The sequence below is a fragment of the Onychomys torridus genome, chromosome 9 (assembly GCF_903995425.1).
Source record: "Onychomys torridus chromosome 9, mOncTor1.1, whole genome shotgun sequence".
In the NCBI taxonomy this organism is placed as follows: Eukaryota; Metazoa; Chordata; class Mammalia; order Rodentia; family Cricetidae; genus Onychomys; species Onychomys torridus.
In genome coordinates this window covers 3,820,710-3,837,214 of record NC_050451.1, presented here as the reverse complement: position 1 = coordinate 3,837,214, position 16,505 = coordinate 3,820,710, and the positions used below count along the sequence as shown (strand labels likewise).

At 44.3% G+C, this 16,505-nt stretch overlaps 1 protein-coding gene across 12 annotated transcripts in view; it reads left to right on the top strand.

The window, feature by feature from the left end:
• Cacna1d (calcium voltage-gated channel subunit alpha1 D) overlaps window positions 1–16,505 on the top strand; it is a 307,097-nt gene that overhangs the window by 174,907 nt on the left and 115,685 nt on the right. The gene's annotated exons all lie outside the window — the stretch shown is intronic.

The window sequence follows — 16,505 nt, the reverse complement described above, 5'->3', positions numbered from 1 at the left end:
GCAGTTTCCCGACGGGCGGTGGTGGCGCACGCCTTTAATCCCAGCACTCGGGAGGCAGAGCCAGGCGGATCTCTGTGAGTTCAAGGCCAGCCTGGTCTCCAAAGCAAGTTCCAGGAAAGGCACAAAGCTACACAGAGAAACCCTGTCTCGAAAAACCAAAAAAAAAAAAAAAAAAAAAAAGCAGTTCCCCAAGTGGGAGATTGATTTTGGCCTGAAAAATACTATGGGTTTCTTGTCATTAGAGTCTTACTTATTTAATTCTATTTGTGTTGTTGCATTATAGTTAAGATAAAATATCTAATTAAGAATTGTATTCAGTTTTAAGTGAGGTTACTAAAAATGATTTGTCTTAAGAATTAGACATCTAATGTTTACAGTCAGTACAATTTGAAATTTTAAGGAATAATAAAATAGCCAACTTTTAACTCCAAACAAAACAATTCATACACACAATCACTTCCAGCATACAGCCACTGCCCTGAGCAGCCCAGCAGGTACCCATGCCCCCTCCCTCTGGCCCTAGTCACTGCAATGAGCCCAGGAATTCTCAGAAAATCACACTGATAGACTTGGTCCCAAGTGAGTTTATCTTGCTCTTTCAGAGGCTGTATCTCAGACATGATGTCGTCCTGTATGCTGAGTTAGTAAAGTCAGCTTTTTCATGTTTTCTGGAGATGCTGTCTTTTGCAGAGCAGAAGGCAGAGCCCAGTTATCCATCTGGATTCCTTCCTTCACATTCCTCCATACCTGCCTTGCCATGGGTTGAGTGGGGTCAGTTCTGCACCATAAAACACCATCATGAAAGTCCCTTATCTAGAAGTGGCTCAGGAGCAGTGTGTCTCCCTCTCTCCACCAGTGAGAGGAACAGGGCATGGGGACTGAACTGAGGGTACAGCACCCAGCACCCACCTCAGCTCCCGTCTATAGACTGTAAACTTTAAAAGCCTTCCTCCCTGACTTTATCATTTATTTTTGTTTTTCCTTCCTTCCTTCCTTCCTTCCTTCCTCCCTCCCTCCCTCCCTCCCTCCCTCCCTCCCTCCCTCTCTCTCTCTCTCTCTCTCTCTCTCTCTCTTTCTTTCTTTCTTTCTTTCTTTCTTTCTTTCTTTCTTTCTTTCATTTTTGACATAGGGTCTTAATTCTGTAGTCCAGCCTAGTGTAGCATTCACTATATAGCCTGGACAGGCTTTGAACTCCAAATGATCCTTCTGAGTGCTGGAATTAAAAGCATGAGCCTCCATGTCCAGCTACAAGACCATCCTCCTTTTGAGCCTCTGTGGCCTGAAGTTGGGGTCAGCATGGTGAGAGAGGCAGTTATAGTTGGAGGAACGTTGCCACAGGAACTACCCAAACAAGGCCAGCAGCTGCAACTGTGTTGTGAGTTCCTTGGCGCCCCATGTCTCCTGAACCCAGCTAAACTGACGAAGGTCATGGAAACCACTAATTTTAACAGTGCCAGTGACGTGCCTTATCTTTAGTTCCCCTCTCTGAGCAGGAACTGTTGCCCCAGCATGATGAAGCAGAGATACAAGCCAGCCAAATCGTGAGGTGTTTAAGAAAGCTAAAAACAGAAGATGGAGGCAGGGGCATCCCATTATAATGACAGGGGTTCAACGTGAAGCCTTGTAGGAGAGACTCCAAGCTAGAGGGTTAAAAACAGCACACGTCCTCACCAAGCAGTTTACTGAAATGTACCTTGAAGAAAAAGAACAAGGTTTTGAAAGGCATTATTTTTATATTAAAAGAAAACTATGAAGGAGAAAGCAGATGACGCTTTGATGTCAGAAAGCAAACCTGAGACATCCTGGTCATGTTAACTGTCAGCCCATGCTCTGCTCAGACTCCTAGGGGGTGCACACTCCCTTTCCTCCCCTCTAACCTGCCAAGCCGCTTGGGTAAGAAATGCTGAACCAGGCTCTGAGTGGAGTCAGAGCTGGATCTGCAGAGCTCTTTTGCTAGCATCCTTCCAGTTCCTGATGATGGCCTGGCTCTGGGCCCGAGGCCTGGGGTGCCAAGGTGTCTGAGCTACAGACTCCAGCCTTGGCCTCAGACTGCAGCCCAAGTTGTACAGCAAGTGCTGTCTCTAGGAGAGCTGGAGGCCCTCAAGTGGAGAGTGCCTGGGTCCTCAGGCCTCACCATCTCACCACCTCTGAGGGTCCCGCACTAATCTGCCTGCCTCTGCCCTCTCGTTTATCCATTTACTTTTTTTTTTTTTTTTTTGGCTGTTGTTTAAGCAAATTTAGAATTGTTACTTTAATTGTAGAGGTGTTATAGAGCCGGAAGGACTTCAAACCAACATGTGATTTCAAAAGCACTGAGTTCCAAGCATCCCATCCTAGGTCAGTCAAGACCTCATGCATGATGACATTATAATATGGACTCACTAGGTGACAGTGACACCAGATATGTCTGACACTGAGCCCTTTGTTTGTTTGCCTGTGTGTGTGTGTGTGTGTGTGTGTGTGTGTGTGTGTGTGTATGTGACAGTATCTCATTGTTCAGTACATCCTTATCTCAGATTGGTGGCATCCTCCTGCCTCGGTCTTCAGAGTGCTGGGATGGTAAGCATACACCACGGTGCCTGGATGCTAACCCTTTATAAATATTGACTTGTGTGTTTATGGCTCCTTCCTTTACAAATAGCCACAGCGTCCTGTTGTATCTTAATCTACACAGGTGACTTGGCGTTGGCACATTTTTAAGGCATTTGAAGGCTGCGTCTCTGAAAATGCTGTTTGTTTCGTTTTGTTTCCTTCTCGAGGTGAGACTGAAGCTCATGAATGGCATGCTCTGTGAGCTTGGGTGCAGATGACACTATCTCTTCGATGCTGCTCTGTGGGAAGAGCTGGAATGGCCTGGAGCTAGTGCTGTGGCGCACTATTTGGTTGTCCTTGAAAGAGTGGTCCTTTGATGGGCAGAGAACTGAAAAGACTACCCTGTTAGGTCTGAAGTCCAGGTAGTGGATGTGTCTTAGCTTCTCACTCTGGCTTGTTAGCAACATGGACTCCTTGGTTTTAAGCTGTTCCCTTAAATCCTGGCACTTTCAAGGTTTGTCTCAGTGTATATGGCACCCCAGTGCCTGGTCTCACAGAGTTGCCGTGAAATTCTCCAGGGCACAGTGGTACCCCTGGGTGGTATCCTGCTTCTCTACTTCAGGTCCCACCTGCCAGACTTGTGGTGCTGAGGTCTGAGTGAGCAAGGGAGACTTCTTAGGCTCTGATCTTTAGCCTCCTCTTCCTAATACAGAAATAGTCCTGTCTTGCCCCCTGCCTCCCAGAGTAGCTTGAAATCAGCAAATGAATGGAGAGCCATGTGAAGAAGGCTTTTTAGGCTTTTACTCACTATCTTCAACTCACAGATCTCCTTCTGCTTCCTCCACCCCATCCCTGGGAAAGTAGGGATAGCCCAGGGGGCTCTGTGGAAGTTCTTAAGAGGAGAATTTTTGCATTTTTCCAGGAGGCTATTTGTCACACACACACACACACACACACACACACACACACACACACACACACACACACCCCACACCACACTCCTTGCCAGCAGGAGATGACCATGGGGCATAGGAGTTCTTTGTCAGTTATAAACTATTTTGTATGCAGACTAAAGTCACTGTTATTGGCATTATATGTGGTGAAGACTCTTTTCCTTTGCATCAGTGGTAGGGATGACATCCCAAAAGGCAGTACTCAAGCACACCAGCTTAAATCACTACAATTTGTGTCTTCTCTGCCTTTTAGCACTTGTGTGATTTGGGTTGACACTCGAGATTCCCTCTTTGAGCTGACTGTCCTCATCCGTGTGTCTGCACATGGAACTGGTGCTGGTTCCAGTCTTGTGGAGGGAGCCTTCAGAGAGCTACAGAATGTAGACCGCTTAGGGGCTACTGTCAGTTCTAGAAAGAATATATAGGCGATCTGGAATAAGCCAGCCTTTCTAAGCCAGCTAATAATAGCCATTGGCCAAGCCAGGTTTGTATTAGTGAGAAATCAAAGCTATATTGTATGTTTAAATGTCTTGTTCTAAAAGTATGCAAATGATGGGAGGCAATCGTTTACATATTACTATGTAAGCTCCCTCCTGGGACCTGCTTGAAATAATAGGTTAAAGTCGTTTGTCACTGGTCTGGGAATTCAAGGCTTTTTGCTAACATCTCACAAAAATATTTGAAATAGTTTTTTTTTGTTGTTGTTTTGTTTTGTTTTTTTCTGAAGCAGGCCTTGTATGTTGTCAGGCAATAAATGTTCTTCATAAGCTCACTTTCAGGCCATAAAATGAATGTAAACTAAGCCTGTGTGTCTATTACTTCGGAACCATTTGGCTGTAAATTAATTTTGTGTCTGTGTAAGCCACAGACTTCTTTAAAAATCACTTCCCAAATTTTCTACCGATGGAGGCCGCGGTTAGTTACTTTGCTGTTTGTAGTGACAGAATTCCTGGCAGAGGCACCTGGAGGAGAAGGGGTTTGTTGGGGCCCGTGGCTTGAGAGGATGCAGCCCACCGTGATGGGAAGGTCTGGCAGTGAGCCTGAGGCAGCTGGTCACATCCCGTCCACATCCTGAAGTGGAGGGACTCAAACTTGCTTTTTCCCGGTGTGTTCAGGCTGTGGCCCCAGCCTCTGGATGGTGCCATCTTCACTCAGGGTGGGGTTTTCCTCCTTTGTTAAGCCTTTCTGGGAATATCCTCACAGATAGACCAGAGATAGGCCTGTGGAACAGTCCAAGTCCAGTCATGTTGACACTCGAGATTACCCATCACCAGGCCTGTTTATCTCGATTTGAAGAGTTTAGGAGCAAACTGGATAAAAAGCAAAATATGGGGGGGGGGGGAGCAAGAGCAATTTTCAAAACAGTTCCTCTTTCTGAAACTGGCTTCCTAGACTATTCTGAACACATAAACTATCAGGCATAGACAAAGACAAGGCATGGCTACTTTCATGAAGCCTTGGCTTCCTCAAATAAAGAACAATGGTCTACAGAGCAAATGGGGAGGGGAGGTGATGATGTCACGGGGAGACAGCAGACTGTGCTGTGCCGGAATAGAGTCAGGCTTACAACATGGCGAGGTAGACTGGGCTTCGTTTATATTCATGGAATTTCGAGCTAGGGGATCTCTGATGTCTTCTCAAATACTGGCTCGTGGGACAGAATGCACCAGGAGGAGGAGGTGTCACTTGTGGCTATTTTCTGAGTGAAGACAGATGCTCTGGGAATAGTTGATCTACATATTTTTCACGACAATTTAAATTTCCCTACCAGTATGCACTGACAGAGGGTGAATGGCAGAATCCCCTCAGGTGTCCACACCTCTGACAGATCTGCATCTTAGGAAAGAAGTCAAACTGCTTGAAAAGTTAAGAGGGATAACACGGGGTCCTGAGGTAACCATTGGCCCACCTTGGAGAGTAGAAATGTAATGTACTGAGTTAATGAGAATCCATGTCTCAGACAACAAAGCTCTTTTGGCAAATGACTAATAAGGTACATGGAAACCTAAACCACAAATGGTGAAATGCGCCTTTAATGTCAGCACTCAAGAAGCAGAGGCAGGCAGATCTCTAGGAGGGTTCAAGGCCAGCCTGGTCTACAGAGTGTGTTGTATGGCAGCAAGGCTACATGATGAGAATTTGTCTTAGAAGGGGGATGGTGGGAAACTCCTTACAGACCTCTTCTGCTTAGGTTATCCTCCTGTGTGTGGTTAGCACTCTCCAGGGTATCTCTGAGGGTCACTTGAAGCAAGACTCCAAAAATTTGCATAATTTCACTTTGGTTGCATGAGGCTGTCTGGAAAACCCAGCCTCATAGCTGGGTGTCTTTCTTCTTGAACTTCAAGGTCATGTTGTGAGTGGAATTGATGCTGAGGTTGGGGGTACTAGAAAAAGCCATAGTCCTTTAGGAACATCCTTGGTTTGCCTTTGGTAAAGTTAAGAAATTAAGTCCCAATTTGGCTTTATGGAAAAACACCAGATTTCTCTTTTCTAGTAAAGAACAGAGCTAAACGTTCATGTCTACTCTGGGCATTGAGCGTCCTTGTTGCACAGTTGACAAAGGAATCCTAGTGCTATGGGTACCCTGGCCCCCAGAAGTGCACAGGCTGGTAGGCACACCTGACATTAACAAGTAAATGTAACCTCTCTGTGGCTGGCTGGCAGCTGCTGTTTCCATAGAAATGGCTGTTGGATCAGTGGAAACGAGGTAAGAGAAAAGTTTTTGCTGATGCTTGTTCCATCAAGCTGACGTCTGTTTCCCTGGTAACAGCAGTGGACAGCAGCCAGGCTCTAGAAACAGATTTGGTAGAGCGCTTTCACTTGTCAGCTGTGGCTGTCATCTGCTCCTGACCACATTGTCTTTGATAACACCTAGCAAAGGCCTCTGAGGACCTTGGAGGCACTACTGGCCTCATGTGACCTCCTGGGCATCCATCTTGCTCATGGAAAACTGTGTCCAGATCAGACTGTCAGCGATCTCCTCTCCACCTGGGCTCATCTTGTTTATACAGCTCAGGAGATGGGAAAAGGTTCTTGAGGGCAACAGTATTGCAGAGCAGACTGTTGAGCCTTAGGGGAATAGAATTCGTTACTGTGATTTTATGCACGGACTCAGCTCTTCACAAAACTGGTGATACCTTAATAGTTGAAATTAAAGCCATAATTTTCATGTGTTCCTTATTCTGTTGGTGGCATTCACAGCCTCCCACAATGAAAAGGATGTTTATGAGTTTAATAATTTGACTTCTTGTGAAAAACATATTGATGTCTGTCTCTAAGATGTTACTGCCATATTCTGTTAGATTTTTCCTCCTGTTCATTGTTCTTATGCAGGCTAGAAAATTGCTTTCAGGGCTCAGATATTGTAGGGCAGCTTGCTGTATACACAAAGATAGTATGTCTACCGAATCTGGAACTTCTCCGTGTTACGGTTCAGCAGTTGTTTCTTCTTGGGTTTTCATTTTATTTCTGCACATGTGTGCATCCAAAGCACACATCTCCCCTCTGCCTAAGTAAGACAGCATCCATAGATCTCACAGCACAAGAGACAGCCTTGTTGCCTAGTGTGTGGAATGGGTACATGGTGGGGAGAGGGGTAAGTTGTTTGCCTTGAATCCACAAAGATACATTGTCTTCAAAAAGATCCTTTTTCTGAAAATAAATTAATTAAAAACCCTGCAATTTATAGGTGTATCTTTGAGAAACAAATGAGATATAGATATATAGTATTGGCAGAATATGGATTTGGGCATCCAGAAGAACCATGGGAAACAATGCTCTGTCTCTGCAGGGTTTCCTGGATGAGTTTTCTTTAGTTCTCTGGAACAGAGTGACTGTGCCTGGAGACAGTGCTGAAGGATGGCCCTTAAATACTTCTGCACCATCTAGTTTGGTTCAAATAACAGATGAGTAAAAAGTGACAATCTGGTTAGAGTCACATTAATTCTCTCCTTCTACATAAAAAGAATGGCGTTTCTGTTTATCTCCTGAGTAATTTTTGAGTGCCTGCACAGAGGGAGATGTATTTGCCAAGTGCTATGCTCGACACTGGGTACTATAATGAGTTCATAGAGGCCTGAACACGGTAGTGCATGCTGCAATTCAAGCACGGGCATAGGCATGAGAATCATGAGTTCAAGGCCAACCTGAGCCATATAGAAAGGTGATTTTAAAAAAGTTTTTGTCTTTATGAAGCATGCTTAATTAACAGGGCAAGCTTATGATGAAAAACTCTTAGAAATGCTTTGAAAGAAGGACAAATGGTGGCACGTGCCTTTAATCCCAGTACTTGGGAGGCAGAGGCAGGCGGATCTCTGTGAGTTCGAGGCCAGCCTGGTCTACAGAGTAAGTTCCAGGACAGTTACATAGAGAAACCCTATCTCAAAACACAAAAAACAAACAAACAAAAAATTAAGAGGAGGAGCAGGAGAAATGGTGCTGTGGCACAATGGATGCATGGCTGAGGTATGAGAAGCACCCTGAAGAACTGAAGAATGAATAATGGCTCCCAGAGGCAGGCAGGGTGGGAGAGGCAGCTGAGGCTGAGCTTTCCATCCAGGCTGCACAGTGGGAAGAAGGAAGACATTGGAGAAACTAAACGAAGCTGGGATGGCAGGAACTGGGGACCTGCAGGCTTGGGAAAGCAGAGACATGGGAGGAGAGACTGACTGGCAGAACTCAGGTCACCCGGGTCCTTGCAGATAGAGCCTGTGGTAAGCTTTGGTCATGGCTGAAGTGTAGAGAAATCACAGAAAAAATTTAATCAAAAATTGATGAGATTTAGCTGGGCGGTGGTGGCGCACACCTTTAATCCCAGCACTTGGGAGGCAGAAGCAGGAAGATCTCTGCAAGTTTGAAGCCAGCCTGGTCTACAAAGCAAGATCCAGGGCAGCCAGGGCTACACAGGGAAACCCTGTTTTAAAAAAAAGAAAAAGAATTGATATTTAAATTTAATAAAAATTATGATATTTGAATATTTTAACGGCTTCAGATTACCTTTAAAAAATGTACCAGGAAAGAGGATAAATGGGCAGCCATTTAGAGAGATGCATTGGTGAGCATGGAAATTTAGGAGATATTATTTGTGGGCTCCAGTTGGTAGGCACACAGGTGGTATTCATTCTATAATCTCTTATATATGCTTTTATAAATGTTTGAAAATTTTCTTAAGTTAATGTTGGAAATCTGTATATAAAAGTCACCATAGCTGCAGTGATACAAATGGACTTAGTACAAAGGGGATATAAGGAAGCTGAGCTACGGCTGCTAGGAGCTTCCTCCAGCCACCAGCTCTAATGGTACCAGCTTGGATCTTTCACTATAAAGAAGTATAAAATAGGACAAAATACAACATGACTGTTTTCAGAAAATGGAAATGGGCATCACAAGATTGGGATACATAGCTCCAGAATTTCCTGGCTTCGTGCCTAGAAACACTCTTAGAATTATTGTGGAGGGCGGCAAAGCTCAGCAGAGACTGTCAGTCTGTTTGCTGAGGAGGCAAAGAGTAGTTTAGGGTGCTAAGACAGCTGGAATTTGTATGGCAGAGTAGTGAAGAGTCGTCTTCAGAGAAAGGGCTCTGGAGATCTGAATAGAGATCCTCTGAAGTCTTTGGCCATGTGCATAGCTAATCCTGTGCCTGGTCATACTCACTGAAGCCTGTCAGATAACAGCTTCTGGAGAGCTCAGTGCCAGGCTCTGACTAGCTGTGGTGGACAAACCTTAAAGAGCGTGTGTGGTATTTGAAAGGAGATTTCAGGGAAGGTAGGCATTGGCAGGATGCCGCTTTCACTATAAAAACAAACTTCTAAAGGACCAGGCCAAATGGCCAATAATTTAGACACTTGCCAAAATAAAAAATCAATACTCATTAATGGAAGATGCCAAAATGTAGCCATTCCCCAAATATTTCATCTCATGATCAAAAATTGTGAAAAACATCAGGAAAAACCCACAATCAAGGGGAGACAAGAGAAACACATCAGGAGGTGACAGAAACATTGCAACAGGTGATCAGATTTTGAAGTTGCTGCTGTAAAGCTGTCCAAGATGTCAAAGGAAAAGACGCACATCATAAAAATACAGATAGTGCCCATTAGCCTGGGACCGGCACCATGTCTGAAAAATGATTGTGAACTTGAGGGGAAAGTTGAGTGACAGGCTCTAAAGGGTGAGGTGATGGATGGGAAGTTTGAGTTCCAGAAGAAAAATAGACGAGGGAGGGGGGGATAAACACATGCAAATAAACTTTAGTAAGGAAAAGAAAACCAGTCCTAGGCACATCAAATTCAGATGACCCAAGGTTAAAGACAACACTTTAAAGGCAATTAGAAGGAGAGAACTGACCCCATGGATGTCCTCTGGCCTCCACCCTCATGTTCACACATATACCAACACACACATGCACGCACACAAATGAAATTAGGGAAAAGTGCATTTCATGCTAGAATAAGATAAAATCCATTGACTTCGTCTTTTAGACATAGTAAAAACAAGCCACAGTTCAATGGAATGGCATCTTTAAAGATCTGAAAAAGATTTGGAGGTTCAAGCCCTGGTATTGAAGAAGGAAAAAGAAAAAGGAAACATCATTAAGAAGGTGATTAAAAACTCAGTGGAGCAAAGATACTCACCAAAAAAAGTAAAGTGAGACAAAGAAAAATTCAAATAAAGTCAAGAAAACTGGTCAACAGATCATACCTACACTGTAAGAAATGTTAACAGCAACTCTTCATGCTAAAAGAAAAATAATTTTAGGTAGAGACAAACATATATTTTAGAAATAAGCACCCAAAATAACAAATGTAAAGATAAAAGGGTTCCTTCTCATTTCTAAATTTCTTAAAATGGTGTCATTTAATGGAAAAAGTAGCATCGTGCTTCTATGGAGAGTGTAGTGCAGAGCAGAGCAGCAGCGACATGGAAGATGGGGACGGGGCTTAAGGGGAATCTTCTCATAAAATCCTTAAAATACCACATACATTGGAGAAAATGTGGAGTAGGGATTGCCATGTCAATGTAAGGATGTATATGACAATCTTACTATTTTAAAAATAAAAGGTCACAAGCCCTAGAGGAGATGAAACGGAATACTGAGCGGCTGTCGGCTGTCCAGAATAAGTTAGGACTGAGGAAGGGGGACCGGGCATGTGCAGTCCAAGCCGAAAGCAGACAGACTTGACGTGGTGGCTCATGCTTGAAGGCCTGGGAAGGCTGAGGCAAGAAGAGTGTAAGTTCCGGGCTAGCCTGAGCTAAAATAGCGAGAACTTGACTCAAGAAAAACAAACAAACAAAATAGCTGGAACAGCAAGATGGTGGGCAGCTGTCAGCTTCAGTAACTGAATTCAGTGAAAGTGACTGTGCCATTTTAATTAAAGAGAGAGACTATTAGACTGAATAAAAATGCAAGATGCCATAGAATTTGACATGGACTCCAAACAAAGGAGTAAGGTTAATATTCAATGTCACAATAATTGGACTTCATGACAAGGAGCATTTCTAGAAATAGGGAAGAGAGAGGAGGGAGAGGAAGGGAGGGAGGGAGAGACAGACAGAGGGACGGAGGGATGGAGGGAAGGAGGAAGGAGAGATCCCATAATGACCAGGGTCAGTTCATCAAGATGCAGTGGTACTGCCTGCTTATTTGTAGTAACAGATGCAATGTCCTTAAAGCCAGACCTGTCAGATGTAAGTGGAAACATCGATGAGCCCCCAGTTGTGGATGGAACTGCTCAGGATCTCCTGTTAGTAACTGAAAGGGTAAAAAGACAGACACAAGCAGCAAGTGTAGTTGTTATCTAGATTACAGTTAGGTTAATAACTATCACTAACCACCTGACTTTATCAGAACAGCATGTACTGTTCTTTTCTAAAATAAACAGAACAGCTACGTCATGGCTATGAAACAAATTTCACTGAATCTCAAAACATCTGGAGAGATGGCTCTGTGGTTAAGAGCACTTGGTGATCATCCAGAGGACCTGGGTTCAATTCCCAGCATGGCAACTCATAACAGTCTGCATCCCAGTCCCAGGGGACCTAATGCCTCCTTCTGGCCTCTGTGGCACCAGGAATACATGTGGTGCCCAGACAGACATGCCGATAGAACACATAAAATAATTTTTTAGAAAAATCTCTGAAGATTGACTCTTATGTATGTTTTTCTATAGTCGGAAGATGGCACAGCAGACACTTGTCACCAAGCCTGACAACCTGATTTTGTTTGGATCCCCAGGACCCTCATGGTAGAAAGAACAGACACCCGCAAGTTGTCCTCTGACCTCCATATGTCTGGAATGGGATACACTCCAACATAAACAATAAACAAATAGATGTAATTTTTAGAAATTAAAAAATTCAAATAACAACGAAAGAATAGTTTTCTAACTTTTGTGGCTTTAAAACCAATGGCAACCTGTCCATAAAATCTCTTAAGTATTTTGGAATGAATAGATTTCTAACATGATTCAAACTACCAGAAGCATTTGAAAAGTACTTTTAAGTAGTTCTGAACCCTGTACTGCAGCATTTGCACAATTTATCCAAGGTAGTGTTTTGGGGAGGCTTGCTGCTGCATCTATAAGGAAGCAAGTGTTAATTGTGTGACCCCCCCTTTGTGCCTTCCAGTGCAGAAGAGGGCGTGAGGATGACCAGGGTGAGCAAAGGACGAAGCATCAAGCCTGAGGACAGATGGAGACCAAGTGGGCTCTGAAAAGCTCGAGAAAGCGATAGACAAAATTAAATACAATTTTGAACAGAAAAAGAGTAGCTCACCAATAGTAATAAGAGACCTCACCACAGAAAATAGACGTTCCGACGCTGATAAGAGAACAGGGCTAACTGGTCTGTGAGAACATACTCAGTAACTTGTGAGGGAGTAAATTCTTTGAAAGCAGTTTACTACGCATTTTTAAAACTAATTAGCCATATATTTGTGCCTTTCTTTCTTTCTTTCTTTCTTCCTTCCTTTCTTCCTTCCTTCCTTCCCTTCCTTCCTTCCTTCCTTCCTTCATTTATTTATTTGTTTATTTATTTATTTGTTTATAGGCAGGATCTCACTATGTAACCCTGGCTGTCCTGGGATTCATTATGTAGACCAGGTTATCTTTGAACTCACAGAAGCCCACCAGCGTCTGTCTCCTGAGTACTGCTGGGATTAAAGGTGCCCACCACCATAGCAACTGTAATTTGCTTTTGTAAGAGAATTCAAAAAGGAAAACTGTCAAAGAATACCAACGGCCTACATCAGATTCTTTCTTCTTAGGAGAAGTTTTGTCATTCCTAGAAAAATGCCTATCTGATAATAATGCCAAAATAGTCGAAACACCCAAACTTACAAACACATGAGAGCAGTAGCCTTTATGGTTCAGATACAAATGTTCCCAGACTTTAGCAAGCAGCATTTCTTTTGTATCAGTAGATGGTAGACTAAGTGAAACAGAAGAACTGCAGAGTGAGTCCATGGAAAAATCCCAGGCTGTTTTACCACATTAATAAGGGGAACGAGCATTTGGGTGACTCTCGCACTGAGTGCAGAAAGGACCACCGACTGTTTATTCCAGCAGCACTGTTAATTCTCAGCAACTTTTACAACCTGGAAACCATCCTCTACAGACATCACAGTTAATGTTTGAAGACTAAGGGCTTTCTTCCTAAGACTATTAGCAAAGTGTGGATGAATTTATCAGCTCATCTGTTCATCACTAAACTGATAATACTGGGCAGTGGATTAAGGAAAAAAAGCAATAAAATGCAGTAAGATTTGGGGAGAAAATGCATTTTTAGTCATAGACTGCGTTATTGTTAACATGGGCTAAGTAAGGAGGACACCATGTCAACATTCAAAAGTTAATTTTATTCCCACATCCAAACTGTAGGGAGGGTCCACAGGACTGAGGAGCAAGGAGTGTTTGGGGTCTCCTAGAAATAGATTGAGGGTTCAGAAGAGTTCGCCACTCTGGGGCAGCATCCCAGAAGGCTCAAAAGGGGTTAGAGAGTTGAAGAGAAAGGGGAGTTAGTGACAAGCTCAGAGGAATGCAAGGATGATGGTACCTGGGGGACTCGGGAGCAAGGGCATCGGAAAGTGCCAGAGACTGGGCCAGACGTGTGATAGGTGTGGGTCTTCAGCTGCTTGAGGACTTCTCCACATGGATGCCATCCTGCAGCCTGGTTTGGCTTCACCCAGCTCAGGATGTGGAGGTTTCAGAAGCTGCTGTGTCGGCATGCACACCCTGGGATGCTGAGATCTCCATCCCTCAGCCAGCTTGCATCACTTGTGGCTCTGATCTCTGGCCGGCCTGGGGTACAGTGACTCCTGCGATGTGGTTGGCAGCTTCCCCTATTGTATGGGGAAGGTAGGACATCAGGAGTCAAAAGTCCTGGCTCTACTCCTACCCCACACTTTCTAGAGATGTGACTTGGGACATCACAATTCACTTCTCCATGCCAATGCTTTCTTGTCCTTGAAATGGGACAACCCCATTTCCTGAATGTCCTGAGAAGTGAGGAGACAGATGGAGAGGACATGAAAGTCCTGTCCACATATAAGGGTGTCACATGTGTCTGGCTGTACTCTCCAGGAGAGGAAAACCCTCCTTCAGGGTCTGATCATTGACTTGCCAGCATTTCTCTGCAGGGCTCCATGTCTTTCTCGCTGTCATAAGTCATTGGTTTAGATTGAAGGCTAAAACATTGATCCGCTCTGAACTCCATCATTCCCTTAAAATTCTGCTTTAAAATAAATCTTAGTTTAAGCTGTCTGCTGGCATCTTCAGAGCCTGCAAGCATTTGGGGTTTCCAGTCCTTGAGCCTTGGGGACTTTTGTGTCATCTAAAGGACTTGAATGCAGAGGGAGGCAGACCCCACCTGTCATCCTCTTCACAGAAGAGCCTCTGTCAAGAATTATTAGCTGCTGCTATGGACAGGATGACAGACATGCCAGGGAATTCCAGCTGCACCTTATCCCTTGTTGGCAATGGTTCAGTGTAGGATTTGTGCCTAGGAGTGTGATGGGGGTTGGCAGACTGCTCCCTTAAGGAAGCTAGGCTCTGATTGAGTGTTGAAATATTGGACAGAGTTCATAAGGATGATAAAGAAAGGGAAGTGTTTTCCAGCTCCTCACAAGTGGCAAGCAGGGGTTGGTGGGCCTGTCAGAGCCTTTCAGGGAGCTCCAAGATGGCTGCCTGGCAGTGGGGCAGGAGAGTGGCTTTGAAGCTAGAGGCCCCTGCTGAAGAGGCATGATCTCTCCTTCAAGCTGTGGATACTGTTCAAGTGGTCAGTGGTTCTGAACGACATCTATAAATGACAACTATAAAACTAAGAGAACCCCGGAGCAGGGGATGGTGTTGGGGCGGGGTGTGGAGATGAAGATGGAGAAGAAGGGGCAGACTTGGGAAGTCATTGTGACAAATGCGTCTTTGATGAGGAAGCAGGATGGGGTGGGGGGTTCAGCCGTTAAGCTAGGATAGAACTGTGTGAGACCTGGCATGGAACTGTTCATATCATTGTTAACATGGCAGCTGGGGGGGAAGGAGGCTAGAGAGATGGCTCAGAGGTTAAGAACACTGGCTGCTCTTCCAAAGGTCCTGAGTTCAATTCCCAGCAACCACATTGTGGCTCACAACCATCTATAGTGAGATCTGATGCCCTCTTCTGGCCTGCATGGGTATATGCAGGCAGAACACTGTGTACAAAATAAATAAATCTTTAAAAAAAAAAAATGGCAGCCTGGGAACCAGGCTGTGTGGTTCATTTACATTGTTCCATGGGAGCCTCTGTGCCGTTTTGGGACAGGAAGAATTTTCTGCCTGTTTTATAGATGAATATGGCTCATAAGATTCAGATCCATGAATCTAGACTCAGGGAAGTCCCTCATCTCAGCTAGAGGAGACATACTTAAACAGAGACCTTGGAGTCTCCCGAGCCCGAGCTGCTTTCCCATTGGCCAGGAGCTCTTTTGTGTCTGTGTGAGGCTGCCCACCTGAGGCTCAGCTGGTCCCTCCTGAGTGCTTTCCTTCTTCATGCTGTCTGGATGTTTCTCTTCCCAAGTCCAATTACCCAAAGCAGGTTTGAACAGCAGAATATCTTCCAAGAACTTGGTTCCCCTCCCAAGTGCCTGATAGGTCTGCCGTGACAGGTCTCCCTGTGGCTCCAGTGGTCTTTGTAGGGCTGTTAGTTGGGGAGTACATTTTGGAGTCCCTGTCTTCTGTAATACAGTAGTCTTGCCTGTATTTCCTTACCATGATGCTTTTTGTTGGGGGGGCTCCTCCTGAAAGGGGTGCCTGGTCCCCTCAGTGTAGTTCCCCAGGTGGTTTGCCTTTTACACAGAGGGTATGGTTTAAGTTGAATTCCTAGATATTTCTTTGGAGCCATCCTGATTGGTTGACCCTATTCTAGCCTCCTTGGGTCTTTGTTGTCCATCAATAATGGGAGCCCCCTCCCCATTATTGCTTATCTGGCCTTCAGTCTATGGCAGGCAGTCTGATTGGGCCTTTCATGCAATATCCTGTTTGGTGCATAAGAAAGATGTGTCCCGAGATCACTGGCACCTTTAGTCCCTGTCACCCTCTCAACTCTCTTCAGGTACACATTTACCATAGTTTTCATTTAAAAAAAAGAACAGAATTATCTGGTAAGTTTAGTGAGGTATAGTTTTTAAATTATTTCTTAAGTAGAGATACTTAAAAGCTGTCAAAATATGTGGTAATACTCATTTGGTTCATCTAGTCACGTGATGGTGTTCATTCAGAGAAAGCCATGTCCAAAAGGGAGCTTGTGTTATGGAGTGTTTTAAACATACTTCTTAAAACATGCCTTAAAAAGGCTAAAAGACATCTGTAGCTTTTAGCATGCATCCTACAGAGATTCCCATCAGCTCTCTAGAGAGAACAATTTTCCCAGTCTTTGATAATTATGGAGACTAACCCTTTGAAGAGAGAGAAGTTCATCCTTAAACAAGGAAACATAATAAATGCAGCTGATGTTTCATGCTGTTATGTCCGAGATACTTTGCTACAATGTCTA